Source organism: Hemitrygon akajei, chromosome 14 (assembly GCF_048418815.1).
Source record: "Hemitrygon akajei chromosome 14, sHemAka1.3, whole genome shotgun sequence".
In the NCBI taxonomy this organism is placed as follows: Eukaryota; Metazoa; Chordata; class Chondrichthyes; order Myliobatiformes; family Dasyatidae; genus Hemitrygon; species Hemitrygon akajei.
In genome coordinates, this window is record NC_133137.1 from 67,448,054 (window position 1) to 67,460,457 (window position 12,404).

The window sequence follows — 12,404 nt, forward strand, 5'->3', positions numbered from 1 at the left end:
GGATAAAAAGGCCCAGTTGGGAGTTGTATATAGACCCCCAAACAGTAGTAAGGATGTGGTCTACAAATAGTTTACTGCTACAATAGTCATGGGGGACTTCAATATATGAGGAGATTGGGAAAATCAGGTTGGTGCTGGATTACAGGAAGGAGAAGTTCTGGAGTGCCTATGAAATGGCTTTTCAGAACAGCTCATGGTGGAGCCAACTAGAGGATCAGCTGCTCTGGATTGGGTGTTGTGCAATGAACCAGTTTTAATTAGAGAGCTTAAGGTAAAAGAATGCTAAGGGAACGTGATTATAATATGATTAAATTCACCCTGAAATTTGAGAAGGAGAAGCCAAAGTCAGATGTATAAGTGTTACAGTGGAGTAAAGTGAATTACAGAGGCATGAGAGAGGAGCTGGCCAGAATTGATTGGAAAAGAACACTGGCGGGGATTATGGCAGAGCAGCAATGAATGGAATTTCTGGAAGCAATTTGGTAGGTGCAGGATATGTACATCCCAAAGAAGAAATATGCTGAAGGAAAGATGACACAACCGTGGCTAACAAGAGAAGTCAAATCCAACATAAAAGCCAAAGAGAGGGCATATAATAGAGCAAAAATTAGTGAAGAGTTAGAGACTAATAGAAGGCATCACAACAGCCATTAAGATGGTAAAGATGGACTACTAAAGTAAGCTAGCCAATAATAATGAAGAAGATACCAAAAGTTTATTCACATACATAATGTGTAAAAGAGAGGCAAGAGTGGATATCAGACCACTGGAAAACTACTGGAGAATAATAATGGGGGAGGGGGAATAACAAAATAACAGTGGAACTGAATAAGCATTTAGCATCAGTCTTCACTGTGGAAGACTCTAGCAGTATGGTGGAAGTTCCAGGTGTCAGGGGGCATGAAGTGTGTGAAGTTACCATAACTAGGGAGAAGGTTCTTGGGAATCTGAAAGGTCTGAAGGTAGATAAGTCACCTGGACCAGATGGAGCACACCTCAGAATTCTGAAAAAGGTGGCTGAAGAGATCATGGAGGCATTAGTAATGATCTTTCACCAGATTCTGGAATGGTTCCTGAAGAATGGAAAATTGCAAATGTCACTCCCCTATTCAAGAAGAGAGAGAGAGGCAGAAGAAAGGAAACTATAGGTTAGTGGTCTGACCTCAGTTGTTGGGAAGATGTTGGAGGCAATTATTAAAATGAGGTCTCAGGGTAATTGGAGGTACATGATTAAATAAACCGTAGTCAGCATGGTTTCCTCAAGGGAAAATCTTGCTTGACAAATCTGTTGGAATTCTTTGAAGAATTAACAGGCAGGATAGACAAAGGAGAATTGTTTGATATTGTGTACTTGGATTTTCAGAAGGCCTTTGACAAGGTGCCACATATGAGGCTGATTCACGAGCTATGGGCCCTTGGTTTTGCAGGGAAGATTCTAGCATGGATAAAGCAGTGGCTGATCGGAAAGAGGCAAAGAGTGGGAATAAAGGGAGCCTTTTCTGGCTGATGCCGGTGACTAGTGGTGATCCACAGGGGTCTATTGTGGGACCAATTCTTTTTATATTATATGTCAATGATTTGGATGACGGAATTGATGGCCTTGTTGCAAAGTTTGCAGGCGATGAAGATAGGTGGAAGGACAAGCAGTTTTGAGGAAGTAGAGAGGCTACAGAAGGACTTAGATTAGAAGAATGGGCAAAGAGATGGCAGATGGAATATAGTGTCGAGAAGTGTATGTTTAAGCACTTTGGTAGAAGAAATGAAAGGACTGACTATTTTCTAAATTGAGAGAAAATACAAAAAATTATGAAAATTATGTAACTATGAAAATGGACAAGGGAGAGCCAGTGGATGTAATGTACCTGGACTTCCAGAAAGCTTTTGATAAAGTCCCACATAGGAGATTGGTGGGCAAAATTAGGGCACATGGTATTGGGGGCAGAGTACTGACATGGATTGAAAATTGGCTGGCTGACAGGAAACAAAGAGTAGCGATTAACGGGTCCCTTTCGGAATGGCAGGCTGTGACCAGTGGGGTACTGCAAGGTTCGGTGCTGGGACCGCAGCTGTTTACAATATACATTAATGATTTAGATGAAGGGATTAAAAGTAACATTAGCAAATTTGCTGATGACACAAAGCTGGGTGGCAGTGTGAAATGTCAGGAGGATGTTATGAGAATGCAGGGTGACTTGGACAGTTTGGGTGAGTGGGCAGATGCATGGCAGATGCAGTTTAATGTGGATAAATGTGAGGTTATCCACTTTGGTGGCAAGAACAGGAAGGCAGATTACTAACTAAATGGAGTCAAGTTAGGAAAAGGGGAAGTACAACGAGATCTAGGTGGTCTTGTACATCAGTCAATGAAAGCAAGCATGCAGGTAAGCAGGCAGTGAAGAAAGCTAATGGCATGCTGGTCTTTATAACAAGAGGAATTGAGTATAGGAGTAAAGAGGTCCTTCTGCAGCTGTACAGGGCCCTGGTGAGACCCTACCTGGAGTATTGTGTGCAGTTTTGGTCTCCAAATTTGAGGCAGCGTAGGTTCACAAGGTTAATTCCCGGAATGGCGAGACTATCATATGTTGAAAGATTGGAGCAACTGGGCTTGTATACACCGGAATTTAGAAGGATGAGAAGGGATCTGATAGAAACATATAAGATTATTAAGGGATTGGACACACTGGAGGCAGGGAGCATGTTCCTGCTGATGGGTGAGTCCAGAACTAGAGGCCACAGTTTAAGAATAAGGGGTAGGCCATTTAGAACAGAGATGCAGAAAAACTTTTTCACCCAGAGAGTGGTGGATATGTAGAATGCTCTGCCCCAGAAGGCAGTGGAGGCCAAGTCTCTGGATGCATTCAAGAGAGAGTTAGATAGAGCTCTTATAGATAGTGGAGTCAAGGGATATAGGGAGAGGGCAGGAACGGGGTACTGATTGTGTATGATCAGCCATGATCACAGTGAATGGCAGTGCTGGCTAGGAGGGCCAAATGGCCTACTCCTGCACCTACTGTCTATTGTCTATTGTCTATTGTCTAAATTGAGGTGCAAAGGGACTTGAGAGTCCTTGTGCAGGATCCCTAAAGGTTAATTTGCTGCTTGAGTCTGTGGTGAGGAAGGCAAATGCAATGTTAGCATTTATTTCAAGAGGACTAGAATATAAAAGCAAGGATGTAATGTTGAGGCTTTATAAAGCACTGGTGAGGCCCCACTTGGAGTATTGTGAGCAATTTTGGGCCCCTTATTTTAGAAAGGATGTGCTGAAACTGGAGAGGGTTCAAAGGAGGTTCATGAAAATGATTCCAGGATTTAATGGCTTGTCAGATGAAGAGCATTTGATGGCTCTGGGCCTGTATTTACTAGAATTCAGAAGAATGAGGGGTGAACTCATTGAAACCTATCAAATAGTGAAAGGTCTTGATAGAGTGGATGTGGAGAGGATGTTTCCTATGGTTGGAGAATCTAAGACCAGAGGACATCCTCAGAACAGACGGGTGTCCTTTTAGAACGGGGATGAGGAATTTCTTTAGCCAGAAAATGGTGTACCTGTGGAATTCATTGCCATGGGCAGCTGTGGAGGCCAAGTATTTATGTATGTTTAAGACAGAAGTTGATAGATTCTTGATTGGTCATGGCATGAAGGGGCACAGGGAGAAGGCAGGAGATTGGAGCTGAGAGGAAAATTAGGTTGGCCACGATGAAATGGTGGAGCAGACTCAATGGGCCAAAATGGCCTAATTCTGCTCCTATATCTTATGGTCTTATGGTCTATGAATTAACAGCATCTGCTGGAAGAGGACCACTTGGTCAGTAGTGGCCAGAGACTCAGGTAAATCCTTTTTCTGCACTGTTGGGAGGTAAGCAGTGGCAGGTAGTTAGCATGGACCTGATGCAGTGCACGACTATGCCCTGCACACTAGTGAAGGGCATGGAGATCTCTAAATGAGAATCCTGAGCTAGGCCGCTCAAGGTTGAAGGTTCAAGGTCCATTTTATTGTCAAAGTATGCATGTACAATATCACTCTGATATCTGTCTTCTCCAGATAGCCATGAAATACGCATGAAAAAGTAAAAGAAACAAAACTCGCAGACCCCAGCATCCCCCACCCCCTCCTCCGCAGAAAAGAAAAACAGCAATACAATCCCGAAGCCCCTCCCTGCAGAAAAATGCAGCAACAAGAACAATCCCCAACACGCTCCTCACAGAGAAACGACAGTGACAATAGCAACTCCTCCTGTGCAGAAAAAGACAGCAACCAACCCCCCTCACTCACAAAAATGCACAGCAACAGTAGGATCAGACCCTCCCCACCTCCACCCACATACAAAATTTTACAGACCACCCACCCACTAATCGGCCACAAGAAAGAAAATGCTGAGAAACTGAAGAACACTACAAAGTACAGTCCAACTACACAGAATCTCAGAACATCTAACAGTCCCTCCATGACTCAGAACTCACACCTAGTCCAAACAGTGGCCTTCATTGGGAGCAATCACTGACCCTCTGAACATCGCCAGGAGCAATCACTGACCCTCTGGTGTCTATTGGGAGTATCACTGACCCTCTGGCCCTGTTGGGAATGATCACTGACCCTCTGGTCTCCATTGGGAGAGATCACTGACCCTCTGGCCCTGTTGGGAGTGATCAAAGACCCTCTGATCCTGTTGGGAGTGATCACTGACCCTCTGGTCTCTGTTGGGAGTGATCACTGACCCTCTGATCCTGTTGGGAGTGATCACTGACCCTCTGGTCTCTGTTGGGAGTGATCACTGACCCTCTGGTCTCCATTGGGAGTGATCACGGACCCTCTGACTTCATTGGGAGTGATCACTGACCCTCTGGCTTCATTGGGAGTGATCACTGACCCTCTGGCTTCATTGGGAGTGATCACTGACCCTCTGGCCCATTGGGAGTGATCACTGACCCTCTGGTCTCCACTGGGAGTGATCACGGACCCTCTGACTTCATTGGGAGTGATCACGGACCCTCTGACTTTGTTGGGAGTGATCACTGACCCTCTGATCCTGTTGGGAGCAATCACTGACCCTCTGGTCTCCGTTGGGAGTGATCACTGACCCTCTGATCCTGTTGGGAGCAATCACTGACCCTCTGGTCTCCGTTGGGAGTGATCACTGACCCTCTGGTTTCCATTGGGAGAGATCACTGACCCTCTGGTCTCTGTTGGGAGTGATCACTGACCCTCTGGTCTCTGTTGGGAGTGATCATTGACCCTCTGGTCTCCATTGGGAGTGATCACTGATCCTCTGGCCCCGCTGGGAGTGATCACTGATCCTCTGGCCCCGTTGGGAGTGATCACCAACCGTCTGGCATCTGCTGGGAGTGATCGCCTACTGGGTCTAAATGATGCCACCATGGCAGCCTCCATCTGAAGCGTACACTGACCAGGTCCAAACATCTTCACCTCGATTCTTCAGTCTTCCTCGCCACTTCGAGATAGAGTCATTCATGACCCCACGGCCCCATCTTTGACTTCCTCCCCAAGTCAGCTTGTGTTCTCAGGTTTTTTCAGACCCTTGTCTCTGATCTTCACGAGGCAGATCTCCAGACGTAGCGCACGCTAGATCCCTCAATTGAGATCCAAACTGCACACCACAGGCACCAATAGTCTCCATAACACAAACAATACAAAAAGAAGAAGCAGGAGGTGTAGAAAATATGAAATAATTTAAAAGACTTGCTATCTGAAAGCTGTCACCCAAGAAATTGTAGTTTGCTGGTGCCATCTTGACCGTTTCTGAGTAACCTCCAGGGATGTTAGAATATTAACTGATGCAAGTGGTATCAGACAGATTTCAGAAGTTCAGGGAGCATGGGAAGCATGAAGAAAGTTGGCCCTTGTGTCCCCATTCTGTACCCAAATAAAGTCTTCAGGAAGCCCCCCCAATTGCAATAACAATTTCAGAACTTCACATAAGGATCTCTTTCTACCAGAGGTCACATGAGTGAGAATTTTCTTGGGCAGCATGTTGAGCCAATTCCCTGACAAATGTTACATTTCCATGGAATTTGTTGGTGTTTCCAGATATTCATGCAGTTTATTTCTTTGGCTTCTATGAGTGCTCGGACTTGGGGCCCAATAAATGGAGTAACTCCTCGAACATGACCACGTTTATACTTAGACTTTCCTTTCAAGTTTCTCTAAATGCTCACTTACATCAAGTTAAATAGAAAGCTAAATGCCATCCAAATGTCATCACTGTTTTTTCTTTTGCTGCTTATAATCATGGTACCACATAATCTACTGAACACCATCAATGAGTCCAAGAGGACATGACTAAGCATGCCACATCTCTTCAGTTTCAAAATGGAAGAATATTCTGCCAAAATAATTCGGCATTAGTCATGCAGAAACGGGTCATCAAGTATTAAAAGAATAAAAAAAACTAGAATTAAGTTACAGAAGAAAAGAAGAAAATCTTTCCGTGGCCCATTGCAGGAATAAGTGAATCACAGAGGTCTTTCGGGAGTAAAGGAAAACTCCATGGGCTCTCATTAATAAGACAATTTTCAAAAGTGGGATAACAAATTCCTAACTACATGCTCAATATAGTGTGAAAGATGCATGTGCTATGTCAAAGTTTATTTTATTACCTGTGCACAAGTTAGTTCATGTCTTTATTAATGCTTTTTACTAATGGAGGCACCTGAATAGACAGGCACCTATCAAGCCAAGATATGCAATGTAATGACATGAATCCACATTAGGAAAAAAGAAACTTATGTCATGGAAATATAACTACTTCCTGCAAAACTGATTGGAATTTTATTTTACCCTCCTTGGGATAATTAAACTCTTGACTACTATAATCGCAAATAATTTAAAATATGTTTTTGTCACTAACCATTCAATGAGGGTTCATGCATTCATCCATCAGGGTCAGTGGAAATTAACACGGATTATGCAACTCATTGTGATATCAGTATTCAGTTGAATTTAGTGCTCTGAGCAATCTACAAAAGTTAAAGTCTTCTGTTCTTTCAAATGCATGCTAAATCACGGCAGGTTAAGCAGCATTCAGCTTTCTTTCTGGAGGACATGGTAGAGTAAATCATGTACATCTAATGATGGACCTCCCTGCATTTGGAAAGGCAAGGACTGATCCAGGATTGTCAGCATGAGATATAGTGTTTCACAAATTTGAATGATTTTTGTTTTGAAGAAGTGACCCAGAAGACAAGGGCAGGGTGGCAGATATAGTCTACATGGAGTTTAGCAAGGCTTTTGACAATGTTCTGAGGGTAAGCAGGTCTGAAATGTTAGGTCACATAGGATCTAGGGTGAGATCGCTAATTGCATAGAAAATTGGCTTGGTGGTGGGAGTCAAGAGGGATAGAAACATAGAAACATAGAAAATAGGTGCAGGAGTAGGCCATTTGGCCCTTTGAGACTGCACTGCCATTCAGTATGATCATGGCTGATCATCCAACTCAGAACCCTGTACCTGCTTTCTCTCCATACCCCTTGATCCCTTTAGCCACAAGGGCCATATCTAACTTCCTCTTTAATATAGCCAATGAACTGGCCTCAACTGTTTCCTGTGGCAGAGAATTCCACAGATTCACCACTCTCTGTGTGAAGAAGTTTTTCCTCATCTCAGTCCTAAAAGGCTTCCCCTTTGTCCTTAAACTGTGACCCCTCGTTCTGGACTTCCCCAAATCGGAAACAATCTTCCTGCATCTAGCCTGTCCAATCCCTTTAGAATTATATACATTTCAATAAGATCCCCCCTCAATCTTCTAAATTCCAGTGAGTATAAGCCTAGTCGATCCAGTCTTTCTTCATATGAAAGTCCTGCCATCCCAGGAATCAACCTGGTGAACCTTCTCTGTACTCCCTCTATGGCAAGAATGTCTTTCCTCAGATTAGGGGACCAAAACTGCACACAATATTCTAGGTGCAGTCTCACCAAGGCCTTGTACAACTGCAGTAGAACCTCCCTGCTCCTGTACTCAAATCCTTTTGCTATGAATGCCAACATACCATTTGCCTTTTTCACCGCCTGTTGTACCTGCATGTCCACCTTCAATGACTGGTGTACAATGACACCCAGGTCTCGTTGTATCTCCCCTTTTCCTAATCGGCCACCGTTCAGATAATAATCTGTTTTCCTGTTCTTGCAACCAAAGTGGATAACCTCACATTTATCCACATCAAATTGCATCTGCCATGAATTTGCCCACTCACCTAACCTATCCAAGTCACCCTGCATCCTCTCAGCATCCTCCTAACAGCTAACACCACCGCCCAGCTTCGTGTCATCCGCAAACTTGGAGATGCTGCATTTAATTCCCTCGTCTAAATCATTAATATATATATTGTAAACAACTGGGGTCCCAGCACTGAGCCTTGCGGTACCCCACTAGTCACTGCCTGCCATTCTGGAAAGGTCCCGTTTACTCCCACTCTTTGCTTCCTGTCTGCCAACCAATTCTCTATCCATATCAATACCATACCCCCAATACCGTGTGCTTTAGATAGATAGATAGATAGATAGATAGATAGATAGATAGATACTTTATTCATCCCCATGGGGAAATTCAACATTTTTTCCAATGTCCCATACACTTGTTGTAGCAAAAACTCATTACATACAATACTTAACTCAGTAATAATATGATATGCATCTAAATCACTAACTCAAAAAGCATTAATAATAGCTTTAAAAAAAAAAAAAAAAAAAGTTCTTAAGTCCTGGCAGTTGAATTGTAAAGCCTAATGGCATTGGGGAGTATTGACCTCTTCATCCTGTCTGAGGAGCATTGCATCGACAGTAACTTGTCGCTGAAACTGCTTCTCTGTCTCTGGATGGTGCTATGTAGAGGATGTTCAGGGTTTTCCATAATTGACCGTAGCCTACTCAGCGCCCTTCGCTCAGCTACCGATGTTAAACTCTCCAGTACTTTGCCCACGACAGAGCCCGCCTTCCTTATCAGCTTATTAAGACGTGAGGCGTCCTTCTTCTTAATGCTTCCTCCCCAACACGCCACCACAAAGAAGTTTGTGCACTAATCTCCTGTGTGGGACCTTGTCAAAAACCTTTTGAAAATCTAAATATACCACATCCACTGGCTCTCCCCATCCACTCTACTAGTTACATCTTCAAAAAATTCTATAAGATTCGTCAGACATGATTTTCCTTTCACAAATCCATGCTGACTTTGTCCGATGATTTCACCTCTTTCCAAATGTGCTGTTATCACATCTTTGATAACCGACTCTAGCATTTTTCCCACCACTGATGTCAGACTAACCGGTCTATAATTCCCCAGTTTCTCTCTCCCTCCTTTTTTAAAAAGTGGGGTTACATTAGCCACCCTCCAATCCTCAGGAACTAATCCAGAATCTAAGGAGTTTTGAAAAATTATCACTAATGCATCCACTATTTTTTGGGCTACTTCCTTAAGCACTCTGGGATGCAGACCATCTGGCCCTGGGGATTTATCTGCCTTTAATCCCTTCAATTTACCTAACTCCACTTCCCTACTAACATGTATTTCCCTCAGTTCCTCCATCTCACTAGACCCTCGGTCCCTTACTATTTCTGGAAGATTATTTACGTCCTCCTTACTGAAGACAGAACCAAAGTAGTTATTCAATTGGTCTGCCATGTCTTTGTTCCCTATGATCAATTCACCTGTTTCTGACTGTAAAGCACCTACATTTGTCTTGACCAATCTTTTTCTTTTCACGTATCTATAAAAGCTTTTACAGTCAGTTTTTATGTTCCCTGCCAGCTTTCTCTCATAATCTTTTTTCCCTTTCCTAATTAAGCCCTTTGTCCTCCTCTGCTGGTCTCTGAATTTCTCCCAGTCCTCAGGTGTGCCGCTTTTTTTTGCTAATTTATATGTTTCTTCTTTGTACTTGATACTATCCCTAATTTCCCTTGTCAGCCACAGGTGCACTACCTTCCCTGGTTTATTCTTTTGTCAAACTGGGATGAACAATTGTTGTAGTTCATCCATGCGATCTTTAAATGCTTGCCATTGCATATCCACCATCAACCCTTTAAGAATCATTTGCCAATCTATCTTAGCTAATTCACGTCTCATACCTTCAAAGTTACCCTTCTTTAAGTTCAGAACCTTTGTTTCTGAATTAACTATGTCACTCTCCATCTTAATGAAGAATTCCACCATATTATGGTCACTCTTACCCAAGGGGCCTGGCACGACAAGATTGCTAACTAACCCTTCCTCATTGCTCAATACCCAATCTAGAATGGCCTGCTCTCTAGTTGGTTCCTCGACATGTTGGTTCAGAAAACCATCCCGCATACATTCCAAGAAATCCTCTTCCTCAGCACCCTTACCAATTTGGTTCACCCAATCTATATGTAGATTGAAGTCACCCATTATAACTACTGTTCCTTTATTGCATGCATTTCTAATTTCCTGTTTAATGCCATCCCCAACCTCACTACTACTGTTAGGTGGCCTGTACACAACTCCCACCAGCGTTTTCTGCCCCTTAGTGTTATGCAGCTCTACCCATATCGTTTCCACATCCTCCAGGCTAATGTCCTTCCTTTCTATTGCGTTAATCTCCTCTCTAACCAGCAATGCTACCCCACCTCCTTTTCTTTCCTGTCTATCCCTCCCAAATATTGAATATCCCTGGATGTTGAGCTCCCATCCTCGGTCACCCTGGAGCCATGTCTCTGTGATCCCAACTATATCATATTCATTAATAACTATCTGCACATTCAATTCATCCACCTTGTTACAAATGTTCCTCACATTGACACACAAAGACTTTAGGCTTGTTTTTACAACACTCTTAGCGCTTATACAATTATGTTGAAAAGTGGCTCTTTTTGCTTTTTGCCCTGGATTTGCCTGCCTGCCACTTTTACTTTTCACCTTACTACTTTTTGCTTCTACCCTCATTTTACACCCCTCTGTCCCTCTGCACTTGTTCCCATCCCCCTAGGGAGAAGGGAGGGTTGTATTTTTAGATCGGAGGTCAGTGAGCAGCAGTGTGCTGCAGGGATCCGTTATGGGTATACAGGTTATCATCATTTATTTCAACAAGTTGGATGAGCAAGTCAGTGGCAGGGCTAGTAAGTTAGTGGATGACACAGAAATTGAGGGTATTGTGTATAGTGAAGGAAATTGTCTTGTTACGATCCAGCAACAATGAATATATAACTGAGACAGGTTTTTTATAACAAATAAAACATTTATTAAACACTGCTCAAAAAAACACCCAGAAGTAAATAAACGACTAACCTAACCGGAATTCAGCTGCGATATGGCAACCCAAGCAGCTCTTAAAGCGAGAAATGCGAACACAGTTCTTTAAAGTAGTACTGCAAAAAGTCCAAAATGATTTACACAGTCAGGAGAGACTTTACTTGAAGTAATAAAATCCTCTTTCATGACATTACTGCTGATCCCAGCGAAGTATGCCTTGCCAAGGGACTTATGATTGAAATAAAATGGCTTAAAGGCACTGACCTTTCCTTGGCGAAACTTACTGCCCCAGTCCTTTCTGCTCTTACAGCAGGGACTAACGTGGGTACAAATGACTAATTCCTTTCAAATGAGGATCAAACAAGGTCGAACCTGTTTCACCGCCGACATCAACTTTCCTCGATCCTTCAGCTTCCCAAACTTCGATAAATCTTCACTCTCCACTGGACTGAACTGGCAGTATTGTAGCAAAACTGCCAGCACTAACCTTTGAGACTTAAGGCAGAAAGTAAAACTCCACTTTAAAACAAAACTGCGTCATAACATCGAATACGCAGCAAAACAGAGTCACTGGCGGATTCAACCACGAACTGCCCCGTGTCACAGGGAGAGGTTCTCCTTTTATACCCTGTTGAAAAAAACTATCACATGATCAAAACTCTCACTGGCAGGAATATTACGTCACTCCACCATCTCAAGACCATTACATCATGCCCAGCATAGCCTCAATTACATCATGGTCATGTGACAGGCACAAGATACCCACGGGTACGTAACAGTCTAAGATGGAAACAGGATCTAGGTCAATCGAGAAAGTGGTCCAAGAAATGGCAGATGCAGTTTAACTTGGATTAACTTGAAGCACTGCATTTTGGTAAGTTTAACAAGGGAAAGACTTACACAGTAAATGGCAAGGCTCTGGAATAGAGGGATCTAACGGTACAAGTATTACACATCCCTGAAAGACAGTGGTGAAGGTGGCAATTGGCATGGTTAGTAGAGGAGAAAAACTTAACTCCCACGTTCAAAAGAGAGCAGGATAAGTATCTAAAATCCAAGAATGTACCAGGTCATGGTAAGAGTGCAGAGCTATGGGACAAGATGGGCTTATTTTATTCAGACAGGATGGAGTCAATAGTTAAATGATCTTTTTTTGTGCTTTAACTATTTTATGATTCTTTGGTTA

The 12,404-nt window shown here is 43.1% G+C and overlaps 1 protein-coding gene across 1 annotated transcript in view; it reads left to right on the forward strand.

Moving 5' to 3' along the window:
* The window catches only part of LOC140738657 (laminin subunit beta-4-like), a 139,271-nt gene that overhangs the window by 17,007 nt on the left and 109,860 nt on the right, over window positions 1-12,404 (forward strand). The window lies entirely within an intron of this gene.